At 36.1% G+C, this 13,651-nt stretch overlaps 1 pseudogene; it reads right to left on the bottom strand.

Annotated features, from left to right (window-relative positions):
- The window catches only part of LOC149563248 (uncharacterized), a 12,502-nt pseudogene extending 210 nt beyond the window's left edge, over positions 1-12,292 (bottom strand).
- Between the last annotated feature and the right edge of the window lie 1,359 nt (positions 12,293-13,651).

Genomic DNA, 13,651 nt, shown 5'->3' with positions numbered 1-13,651 from the left:
TAAGGTGTTGTTGATGTAAGCCTTGAAGACCATCTTAACAGCATTGCTATTGATCATAACTATGGTTTGCTCCAATCCATGTGCAACTAGGCTAGAGAACAAAAATGAACCAAATGACACGACTTGGAATGTCAGAAGATTTCTTCTAATGTCTTCACCAGCAGCACAATTTGAACTTTCCACTAGTTCTCCCTCACTAGAAAATGTTACAGTCAAACCAACAAATACAACTAATGTGAATAAGGAATTGACATTGACAAGGCATGATAATTAATTGACATAATGTTGTAGACTTGAATGGAAAATACAAAACCATAAACAGGGCTAGTAAACTATTTGGCTAAAAAATATGGAACCACAAATGTTGCCTGACATATGTATGATAAAATGTCTCAAAGAGGTGTCATTGGTCTCATGAAAAAAATAGAAAATATTCAGAAAAGGCAGTGCATGCAAATAGTCTAACAAAATGCATCACTATATTTGGTGTTATGGCCTTGCAAATAGTTTTATGACATGAATTAGTCAAAAGTTTTAGAAAACTTCAATGAAATGTACATGAAATTGCTTGATCAAGTTCATGGATTAGAGAAAAGCTTTAGAAATTTTCATGTAGATACCAAGATTACAAATGAATAAAACAACAATGAAGGTAGAAAATAAAGAGTGATTAGGGGGAAAAGATAAAATTTTAAAAAAACTTGCAACTAGATTAGATTCAAATTTTCTTGCAAGAAATTGAAAGATAAAACCTACAAATGAAACTTGTTAGATCCAAGTTATAGCTTTCTGGCGGCAAGCCATCCAGACAGGGTTATTGAAAAAAAAAACTTATAGAGTGAAATAAATTTTTTGTAACAAACAAGATTAAGAATGAGTGTAAGATTCTCTTCCTCTCTCAACAATGATGTCTCCATAAATGTGGTAACCATTAAAAAAAATTCAAACAAGGATTAGTATGCTCTAATACCGTGTTAGAAATAATAAAATCGAAATGAACTAAAAAATAAAGAATTATAAATGAATTCAAGAGAGTTTTTGATGAATATAATTACCATAATTTACAAGAGCTTCCCAAGATCAACACAATAATGGAGACAAAGATTTTGAAAGGGGAAAGCAAAGAAAACCCTTTGTGAATTATATGAATGAGGCAAATGCCTAAGAATGAAGAGCAAGAGAGAGAGAGAGAAGGAGATAAGTGGAGCCAAAGAGCTCATTACATGAACTACATCATGATTGTGTGTTTTAGAATGAGAGAGAAGTATCTCTTATAAAGAGATGAGAAGAGGAGTTATTTGTAACTCCCATGTGAATGATTACCACATTCATAAGTATGTGCATAACAAGTGTCATAATCCTCTTAAGGAGGAATAAACTATTTTTCTTAATAAAAGAATTACAAAAAAGACTTGTCCTCACATGTGGACTAGAGGACAAACAACATAAGGGATACATTGGTTTATCCCATTTAATAAATATAACCAAGGAAATATTACCAATTCTAACACTTCTTTTGTCTTGTATTTTTCTTCCATGACTTCACACAATCTTACTGATTGAATTTCTTATTCTCTTCTCAGTTTCCTAACTTCTTCTTGAAGTGAACCATTCTTTTCTAATAGTTCTTTAATTGCTTCATTCAAATGGATGTCTTCAATTCTTTCTTCAATGTAGAGTTGGTCATTCATCTAGATTGAAAGTTCTTTTCTCCTTTTAAGGGATTAAGAGAGTTGATCCTTTGCTATCTTGAGTTCCAAGTCTAACTTTTCATTGTCAATAGCCTTATCAAGTCTGAATACTTCCATAGCCTCTGATCTTTGCTCAAGTTGTTAAACTTTTCTCTAAGAACTAGAATGCTCTAATATCAATTTTTGGAAATATATATGATAGGCTAAGTTACTGAGAGGGGAGGGGTGAATCAATATCTTATAAAACTTAATCCTTATTTGCCAATTAATCCTTATGTGTATTCTAATCTAATTGCATGCATGAATAACTGAAAGCATTAAAACATTCATAACATATTGACACACAATATGGTGATCTAGAAACCTTCCAAATAGAAAGTAAAACTGGGGTAGCGATGATAACCATAACCTTTAGTATTGCAATATAATGTTGTCTTGTTAAGGCTTACAATGATCACTTCTGATGATCTTCTCTGTTAAGAGCAATAAGGACTGCTAGGTCCACCCTGCAAAAGGATTTTCAAATATATAATGAAGTATGCACTCAGTAAAGAGATTTACTGTAAAAGACTATTAAGTCTACCTTGTGAAAGGATTTGACTGATCCACCTATTAGGATGAAATAGTGGTTGATCTCTATCTACAACTTGGTTTGCTAAGTGAAATTCCTTTGAGTATAAAGATCGCCTTGTAGTGATGGACAAATTTTTATTGCTCCTTATACTAATGTAGCTTTTATATTTCATACTTCTTCTCTTCTCTGCAAGTTACATTAAATTCTTAATTCTCTACTTGTTGGATGTGGTACAATACGTTACATATATACCAATCCAATTTAAAAATAAAAAAAGTTGGCTACAATACAAGTTTACACAAAATACACAAAGTCAGCTCAACTACAGGAACTCGAGTTCTGAAGACTAGCTTGGTGAGGTTCTAATACTCGACATCTACTGTCAATGCTTGACATCATCATGCATTTGGTAGATGTAGAAGCTTGATTCATACTAATCACTTCCAAGTAGTTTCAACTTGGTCTGCACTGGTGATTTGGTGAATACTAAGAAACTCGACATATAAATTGAATCACTTAATTCACACTGCATAGCTTGGTACAAATTGAATCACTTGGTTAATACTGAGTGGCTCAATTGACATTGGATTCATATCACTGTAGCTACAAACTTAGTAAGCACTGCACAACTCGATTTGTACTGAGGAACTTGATAAACCTTATGAAGCTCAGTTTACACTAATGATCATCATTATGGTAGAAACTGCTTAGTGCAAATAGAATATTGTCTCTTGAACTCGATACCAATTGTAGAACTCGATAGAGTTTGAAATGCTTGGTTAACTCTATTAACTATACAATACACTTGGTAGATACTTACAATTTGAATAAGTGTGTGTCAAAAATAACCAATCTGACAATAATGTCAACATTCAAGAACCTAGATTAGATTTTTTTTTAATTCTTATTTTGAATTCCATGGAAGATAGTGTCTATAAGGCTAGGAAAAAGAAAGAGGAGGGTAAACCCTTTAATCTCATTTCATGAATAAACTTTACAACTACCACCTTCCCTTAAACCTACCACTATTGGTCAACCCATTGGCTATTATCACCCCCCAAATATCCATTGGCTCTGGCCCTGACTCAACCCACAAAAAAAATCAAGAAAACTCTTGCCTTTGAGGTAAAAATAAGCCTCATTGATTCAAATACGAACATGAGGAGAAGCAAACAGAATGGTCAGAGAACTAGTAAACGACTCCAATTAGAATAATTTAAGTCCCCCCAAACATGACTTTAGCTTTCAATCTACCGAGAGTGAGAAAAAACCTAGCAAGGGGAAGAGGCCACACCAAGACATTGGAAAGAAGCTTGTATCTAGCCCGCTCAGTCCCTCACATATCTCAGATGCCCTTGAAGTTGTCCTATCCCTGACTATAAGTTGGGGGGAGGACATCACCTCCCCCATGAAAGGCACTCTGAAAGATGGGGGAATAAGGGAAGCATAGCCAGGACTAGAGCCAAAGTAAGGCTCAGTTGGATAGGCTGGACCATTTAGTGAAGGAGATGGCAGACAATTACATTGGCGTTTGTCAAAAATTTGGCACCCTTGCTACATTTTTCATGAAAGATATGCATTTGGCTACCACTACTCTATATTTCCTATAGGTGAATAAGGACACAAAGGATTTGGGTAAGGAGAGCAAAACTACTTGCTCCATTTATGGTTTCCTAGTGGAGGATTGGTTGAAGACGCTCTTGGACAAACATGTTAAAGAGGAGGGGGTGGACATGAACAAGGACGAGCCTGAGGAGAAGAAGAATAAGGTCACAGAAGAGAATGAGGGTAGCTAACCCTAATTATGTTTCTTCTTTTTGTTTTTAGGTTTCCAATCACTCTCAACTTGGTGCCCTATGAGATTTTATTATATATGTATATGATTAAGTTCCCTTGCGGATTGCTTTTCCATTTTTTTGGATGATTAGTAATAGGACTGATGGTAACAATTGTTTTGTTATAGAACTTGTATGTGTTTTGAAATATAAAACTGGTATCGATTAGATAATTGGGAGGTAACCTCTACCTGATCCTTGAGCCTTTTTGTACTCCTAAGTCAACCCCCTTTCTTTTGGCTACTATCTAATATTTAAAAAACATACATAACATTCATTATGTTTCAATAGATTAAAAACATAAACAATACTCAACTTCTTCAAAAAATTAGCTTTAAGGAATTGTGTTTTAACTCACTTAGGTATCTGAACAGGACTGAAAATGGCTCGAACAAAAAAACATTCAATGCATACACCATTCATTATTCTAAAACTTTGGTGAATTTTAAAGAAGGAACTCAAAGGTCTCATTCAGAGGCAGGAAATAAATAGACAATTAGTTTTATTAGCTTTTAAGAAGAAAATCATGATAACCAGTAGGGTTTCTTCATACATATCAACTTTAATTTATTTAATAGTTTTACTCATCATAGTGAGTTGTGTTCGTTCTCCCTAAAATTTACAGAGATACATGCTAAAAACAAACCCATTTTTCAAACTTGACAACTAAAGGTATATAAACTGGACAGTAATGAACATAGGGAAACATTTAAAAATGTTGGTTTTTATTATCATAAAGCACAACTTCAATGTAGTGACTGTGAGAAAAAATTAATTAAAATTTCAACAACTCACAACCCTAAACCTAAAATTTATACTCGGCACTTAAAAATTGCTCGGCACATGAAGGTGCCGAGTGCCAATTTTACTCGGCACTTGAAGGTGCTGAGTGACAGGGAAAGTATAGGTGTCGAGTTAGCTTGGCACAAGGAAGCTGAGTAAGCTTGGCACACAAAGGCAATGGTCGGCAACAATAGATTCCGAGTGAGCTCGGCTCCAACAAGGAAATTATAACTTAAGAGATTTTAGCATGAATGCTTTCACCATTAAAACCAAAGAGCTAAAGCTTTAAGCTTTCAACCAAACTTGTTAAATCCAATGAATAGAAGATGAAGAAAAATAGATTAAGTATGTTGCTTTCTTTCTATTCAATCTTTCATTAAACTATTACAAAATCTGGGAGCATTCGGCTTCAACTAAAAAACCCTAAAATAACCTTAAATTGATAAAACTTCAAACTTTAATGAACTTTAAAACCTGCAACTCTAATGGCTGCATATAATGGTGCCTGGAGCAATCACTACTTTAACAGGACAAATCCAAACAACAAACTTACAGAGTGAACAAGGAACCACGTGCAACTGTAGGCACAAACTTCCTTCCTTCTTCCTTCTCTGCTTAGCTCTGCAACTACTTTCTGATTTGCTTGATCTGCCTTGAATAGAATGAATGTTGAAACATTCCTTTTATCATATTCTTCTTTTCCCTCTCAATGTTCAAATTTCAAATTCTCACCTACCAAACATGAATGCCTACCGTGACCTGACAGGGTAGATGGGCGTGGGGCTCGAGGACAACCTACAGGCATTGACGTTAATTTCCAACACTCCCCCTTTGTCCTGAGACCCACAAACAAGGATCACTGCTGATCCAAATCAACTACACCAAGACTTTGTCTTAGGTGCACAAAAGTTCCAATGCCTAATGGCTTGGTGAAAATATCTGCTAGCTGCTACTCTAACTTGCAGAAGTTCATTTTGATATCCCCTTTCTCCACCAACTCTCTGATGAAGTGATATCTGATTTCTATATGTTTGCTTCTCCCATGGAAGACTGGATTCTTAGACAATGCAACTGATGAGATGTTGTCACAATAAATTATGGTTCCATCCTCTTGCCTTTCATTCAAATCTATCAAGATCCTCCTTAGCCAAATTGTTTGACATGCTGTTGCATTTGCTGCAATGTATTCAGCCTCTACTGTAGATTGAGCAACAATATGTTGCTTCTTGGATGCCCATGAAATTGCACCCGATCCCATATGAAACATATATCTGGAAGTGCTCTTCCTATCATCTAAACTTTCAGCCCAATCACTATCAATATAGCCAACCAACCTGAAATCATTTGATGCAGTATACAAAATACCAAATCCCTTGGTACCTTTCACATACCTTAGGATCCTCTTTCCCACTTGCCAATAAGAATCCTTTGGTGTTTCCATAAATCTAGAAATTAGACTTACTGCATGCATTAGGTATGGCCAAGTTGGAGTCAAATACATTAGACTTCCAACAATACTCTTGTATAGTGTTGGATCCACTCTCTTGCTAGAGTCTTCCTTGCTCAACTTCAGACCTATTGCTATTGGTGTAGGGGCTTCCTTACTGTTATGCATTTCAAATCTCTCCAAGATCTACCCTGCATACTTTTCTTGAGAGATGAAGATGCCATCATGCATTTGTTTTACTTCTATACCTAAAAAGTATTTCAAGAGACCTAGGTCTATCATTTCAAATTCACTTTTCATGGCCTCTTTAAACTCACCAATTAGAGCCTTATCATTACTAGTAAAAATTAAATCATCTACATACAAGACAACAATCAATACATTACCATCTGCTGCCTTGATGTAAAGAGTGAGCTCACCATTGCTTTTGCTAAAGCCATTGCTCATCAAATATGAGTCAATCTTACTGTACCATGCCTGTGGAGCTTGCTTGAGCCCATAGAGAGCTCTCTTCAATCTATATACTTTATGTTCTTCACCTACAACTTCATAACCAGGTGGCTGCTCCACATATACTTCTTCTTTCAATACAACATTTAGAAAGGCGGACTTTACAGCCATTTGAAATACCTTCCACTTGTGCTGAGCTACAATTGCTATGACAGCATGCACAGTTTCCATTCTTACAACTGGGGCATAGGTCTCATCATAATCTCTTTCATACTATTGTTTGTAGCCCTTGACTACCAACCTTGCCTTATGCCTATCAATCTTGCCTTCAGCATTGCATTTGGTCTTATAGACCCATTTCACTCCAATCACTTGCTTCTTTGGAGGCAATTCAGTTAGCTCCCATGTCTCATTCCTTTCTATGGCATCTATTTTCTCATCCATGGCATTACACCATTTCTTCTCCTTAATAGCCTCCTCAAAATATATTGGATCATTATGAGAAAATAATGCAAAATTAACACTCTCATCATAATCTTCATACCTTTCATCTTGGTATAACTCCCTAAGACTCTTGGTCTTTCTTGGTAACAGGGAGGAGAGTGTGGGATTAGAATCTTCATTGCTGCTGCATTGTCGACTAGCTTGATCTTCACTAGTACTTAGCACTGACACTCGGTCATGCCTAGAGGAGCTCGACATTGTTTGAACCTTCTTGCCTTTTCTTCTATTTGCTCCTTCTTCTTGCTGTTCATCAACATCTTCTTCACTCATAATTGGAACTTTACTTGAAGTGCATGGTGGCTCATCAATTGAACCATACCAAGATTGATTTTCAAGAAATTCCACATCTCTTGAAAGTACCATCTTGTTGTTCAATGGGTCATACAATCTATATGCCTTTGATTCTAGGCTGTACCCTATGAAAATGCATTTCACACCTTTATCATCAAATTTTTGCCTTTTCTCTTTAGGCACATGTGCATATACTACACATCCAAACACTCTTAAGTGTTCAACTGTCCATCTTATTTGTGACCAAGTTTCCATTGGAATTCTGTCGCAAACTGCCTTTGTAGGACACCTATTAATTAGGTAAACTGTTGTTGCCACAGCCTCTCCCCAAAATTTAGTTGGGAGACCTTTCTCTTTCATCATGCTCCTTGCCATTTCAACAATGGTCATATTCTTTCTTTCAGCCACTCCATTCTGTTGTGGTGTATAGTTGACTATGAGTTCTTTCTTTATGCCATGTTTCCTACGAAAAATTACAAAAGAATTGGAGGTATACTCCCCTCCTCTATCTGATCTTAGGACCTTGGTATAATGTCCACATTCTCTTTCAGCCTGGGCTTTAAATTTTACAAATTTATCAAATGCTTCAGATTTATTCTTTAAAAAATACACCCATGTCCTATGACTAAAATCATCAATGAATGTCATAAAATAAGTACTCCCCCAATGGAAGTAACTTGCATAGGGCCGACTAGGTCAGAATGCACTAACTCTAATGGATATCTAGCCCTCCTAAAATTTTCAGAATTAAAGGGAAGCCTATGTTGCTTACCCAAAATACAAGCCTCAAACTTGTCACATGAATTTCCTATACGTGGAAAACCTTCTACCATTCTTTTATTTGACAATAAATTTAAACCAGCATAGCCAAGATGGCCATACCTGAGGTGCCATAGCCGTGAGGGGTCTTCAATCACACTCCTTAGAGCTGATTGTGTGGGAGGTGCAGCACTAGCTTGAGATGAGAAACATGTCTCAATCCTTAAGGGAAAAATTATGTTATTTGTCACTTGAACTACTGCAAGTAAATTCTTGCTCCCATCCTTTTCTTGAATGACACAAATGTCATTTTCCATCAGCACTTTGTATCCATTTTGAATGAGCTACCCAATGCTCATCAAATTATGCTTCATACCAGGGGTGAAATACACATTTTGTATTTCCTTTTTCTCACATTTCTTGGTGCGGACCATAATAGATCCTTTGCCCACAACTGGTAGGGTTCCATTATTACCCATCTTAATTTCTGATTTGAAACTCTTGTCAATGAATGAAAACAAGGCTTCATTACCACTCATGTGGTTGCTACATCCACTGTCGAGGTACCAAACCTCAAGGCTTCCTTCTTCACCAACATTACACATGATGAAGGCAGTAGCATTGGGTCCACTTCCCATATTCACATCAACCACAGTTGCTTGTCTTGACTGATCTTTTTGCTTCTTCCAGCATTCATTTGCATAATGCCCATATTTATGATAGTAGTAGCATTCTACATTACTCTTATTTGAGTTGTAGTTTTTCTTACCTCCTCTTGAAGTATTGTGTGAGGTACTTGCTTCATCTGCTCTTCTTGAGCTTTCTGCTACAACATTCCTTTGTCCTCCATTACCTCGGCCTCTGCCTCTGGAGTTTCTGCCTGAGCTATTTCTTCCTCTTCCCCTTCCTCTTGGATTTGACTGAGCCTTGAATGCTTGGTCTTGGGTAGAAGAATATGTGGATCTATTGATCCTATACTCATGGGTTTGAAGAGAACCCATCAACTCATCCATTGTCAAAATAGTGAGGTCTTTTGCTTCTTCTACGGTCATGACCAAATGGTCATATTTACGAGGTAAACTCCTCAATATCTTCTCCACTATCCTCTGCTCTTGATAGTCTTCTCCATTTGACTTCAATTGATTAATTACATTGGAGGTCCTTGAACTGAAGTCTGCAACTGATTCATTTTCTTTCATCTGAAGGTTCTCAAACTCCCTCCTTATGTTCTGTAGCTTTATAGTACGAACTTTATCAGTCCCCTTGAAGTTTGTCTCAAGGATATCCCATGCTTCCTTTGCATAATTTACTGATGCAATCATTGGAAAAATTGTCTCTGTCATTGCTGCTTCAATGAGACTTAATGCTTTTGCATCTTTCCTCCTTGACTCTTTCAAATGAGTCTTTTGTGCATTTGTGAGAGCAACATATTGAGTTGGATCAATCACATCATTGAATCCATTTACCAAAAACTCTCACAAATCATTTGCAACCATTATGGTCTTCATCTTCTTTGCAAATATATCATAAATCTGTCCATCAAATGATGGTGGCTACTGCTAGATCTTTCTTGCATCCCCTGCTATGTCAAATATCTCAAGAAAAACAAATGTCCTAACTCACTTTGGATGTGGGGCCTCAAAGCTCTGATACCATGTGAGAAAAAATTAATTAAAATTTCAACAACTCACAACCCTAAACCAAAAATTTATACTTGACACTTAAAAATTGCTCGGCACATGAAGGTGCTGAGTGCCAGTTTTACTCAGCACTTGCTCGGCACTTGAAGGTGCCGAGTGACAGGGAAAGTATAGGTGTCGAGTTAGCTCGGCACACAAAGGAAATGCTCGGCAATAATAGATGCCGAGTGAGCTCGGCTCCAACAAGGAAATTATAACTTAAGAGATTTTAACATGAATGCTTTCACCATTAAAACCAGAGAGCCAAAGCTTTAAGCTTTCAACCAAAATTGTTAAATCCAATGAATAGAAGATGAAGAACAATAGATTAAGTATGCTTCTTGCTTTCTATTCAATCTTTCATTAAACTATTACAAAATCTGGAAGCATTCGGCTTCAAATAGAAAATCTTAATATAACCCTAAATTGATAAAACTTCAAACTTTAATGAACTTTAAAACTTGCAACTCTAATGGCTGCATACAATGGTGCCTGGAGCAATCACTACTTCAATAGGACAAATCCAAACAACAAACTTATAGAGTGAACAAGGAACCACGTGCAACTGTAGGCACAAACTTCCTTCCTTCTTCCTTCTCTACTCAGCTCTGCAACTACTTTCTGATCTGCTTGATCTGCCCTTAATAGAATGAATGTTGAAACATTCCTTTTATCATATTCTTCCTTTCCCTTTCAACGTTCAAATTTCAAATTCTCACCTACCAAACATGAATACCTACCGTGACCTGACAGGGTAGATGGGCGTGGGGCTCGAGGACAACCTGCAGGCGTTGACGTTAATTTCCAACAGTGACATGGTTTATATGATGCACTTGTGTTAAAGAAATAAAGTGTCATCAAGAACAACAATTCCATTGAAAGAACAACCACCCATTCTAGTATGGAAAGTAAATTCTACCTATATCTTACCTTGATGGAGTGGAAGATCTACCAAGTCATTACAAAATCATTTAAACAACTAATGGATAGACAAAGCTCTATTTGGTGAATTGTTTCCAGCCACCCTAAGGGAAGTTGCAATTGATTGGTACATGCATATTGTGCTAGTTATTCGATAGTTAACTCAAGAATACAATGCAATTGTTTGTGATAATAATGAAATTATACATTAAGAAAGAAATTAGGTTTGAAAAAATAAGTTTAAACAATAGCATAAGTCAAGAACGCAACATTTGAAAAAGAGTTCTAAGTCCTCGATGACAACAATGAAATCGTTTTTAAAAGAAGAAAAACATGAGAATGTCAAACCATAGAAATTTGAAGGATCTTTTTTTTATTCAATCCAAGAAGAGCTTACACAGACAGATACTTTGCCGTCATTAAAGATGAGGATTACTAATGAGCCCAACAAACTGAAGATCCCACAACTATTGCACACATAAATATTTAAAATATTCAACCATTATCACACCCAAGCCCTTCTAACCATACAATTAAAAGCACAGATTTGGTATACCCTAGATACTGATTGACACGTTCTCAGCATTTGGGGCTTATTATTATTATAACATAAACATCCACACATAATACTTAATACAGCACTGCATAGACTTTTACCCTTAAGAAATATTCCGTCCCCCCATTCCACCTTCAAAGATAGTTATAACATAATAGTCATCTGTATAATCAAGGATGGGATTCGCTATCCTCCCTTGATTATAAAGAATTCCCACCACCTGCTTGTACATATTAAACACAGTGTCTAGATACTTATAATACCTAGCTAAATACAACGTTCCCGCATGGCTAAAAAACTGGGATTGCTGTGGCAGGCCAAATGCAAAATAAGCATTCCATATCTTTCCGTCCTGATAATCTCTATTGACGCTCAACAACTGATCCCAACTCTTTTCAATCTCATCTTCCCTGTTCTGCAGGTCTGAAAGACCAACAGAATCCAGCAAGATATGGAGATGGACTCAGAGGAACATTTTGCCTTCGGGGTGCTCATCATAAAGTTGATAGTAACAATCTTGATTGAACACATACCGTCCTGACAACAATCTCCAATTCTCGTGTGCACTTGTGCTCCTCATATACGTACCATCCCCCGCCATGAATACGTACCAATCTTCTCTTTTCAGCTTGTCATACATATCTTCAATGGACTGGCAGTAACTCTTAACTAACCCAGACCTTTGTCCCACGTCAGACTCGTCCACAAACTTGACTTGGGCTTCCTTTGCCTGCCCAAACTGCTGCTTTCCATTTTCTGCTATTTGCTCATTCAAAAGCTCCACTCCCTTCTCTAGAAGCATCTATCCTATGATTTATAGGGCCATTCTTACTACTCACGCTAACTAATCCTTGGGGAAATCTTTATTTTATTTATTTTTTAGGAAGTAGTTTTCTGACAGTTTATTTATATAATGATTTATATAGTTGTACACAATTGTTGAACAATTTTTAGGTTGTATATATTCTCTTATTATAATAAATGTGTCCATGTGTGCATTTCATTTACATTCTTTGAGCCTCTTACAGTTGTATCAGAGCCAAATTGTTGAAGAAAAAGAATTAGATTGAATTGTGATTCCAATGCATTCTTTAATTTCAATTTGGAATAGTTCTTTTGGAAAAGAGAATTCCCATGAATGGTTTTGAAAAATTAAAAATACTATTTTTTTTAATGATTTGTGGGATGATATTTGTGAAAGAAAATATGAAAATAAAGAGCCGGAGTAGTCTATAGACGAAAATGAACTTGTCATCTAGAAGAGTAAAGACAAAAAAACTTTTGCTCTCATTTGCTATCTCCATTACTAAAGAGGTAAGTAGACATATAATCTCTTGTAAGAGTTCATTTGCAGCATTAAAGAAACTCAAAGATCTACATGATTCTCATTGAGAACTTGAAACCATTCAATTATTAACAAAGTTATTCAACTTAGAAATGAAAGATAATGATCTGATGAAGTTAGCTTCTGAAATTAAGGCTTTATTTCATGATATTGAAGCCACATGTGTAAAAGTAGATCTACAACTCACTACTTTATTAAAGCTCTTTATCCTACCTATTCACACTATCTTGAATCTCTTCAAGCTAGTGAAAAGATGAAAGATATAACATTTGAAAAACTTGTGGAGAAGATTGCAGAGAGGGAAAAATCATTTGGCAAGAAAGAATCACTTTCAAATGCTGAGAATTTGTGTCTTGCACAAAAACAATAGGGTCAACCATCCAAAGATGAGCCTTCCAGACACGAAAGTAGCAATAGAGGTTGTGGAAGAAGACAATCTAGAGGTAGGGGGAATAAAAATTATCAAGGTGATAGACACTATTCTTAGCCACAACACTAGCATAGGGATTATCAACAAAAAGAGAGGCAATCTATACAATGCTATAGATGTGGAAAAATGGGTCATAGTGCCAATCTTTTTTGAACTCCATGGGAGAAGATTTGTGACAAGAAGGAGACACCACTAGACAGAGGTAACCCTCCTGAATCTACACATTATGTTATAGCACATTGTAATGTTGGGATTGAAGAAGTCTTTAGTACTTCAAATTTTAGTTTGACTGATACTTGGTTGTTAGATATTGGAGCCACATGTCATATGACATCTAGAAAAGATTATTTTGAGACATTCAATGATCAAATGGATGGAGTAGTATA

The sequence above is a fragment of the Cupressus sempervirens genome, chromosome 4 (genome assembly GCF_028749045.1).
Source record: "Cupressus sempervirens isolate cs-2001-9-10 chromosome 4, ASM2874904v1, whole genome shotgun sequence".
NCBI lineage: Eukaryota > Viridiplantae > Streptophyta > Pinopsida > Cupressales > Cupressaceae > Cupressus > Cupressus sempervirens.
The sequence above is the reverse complement of the archived record's forward strand: the minus strand, read 5'-3'. Positions and strand labels throughout refer to the sequence as shown.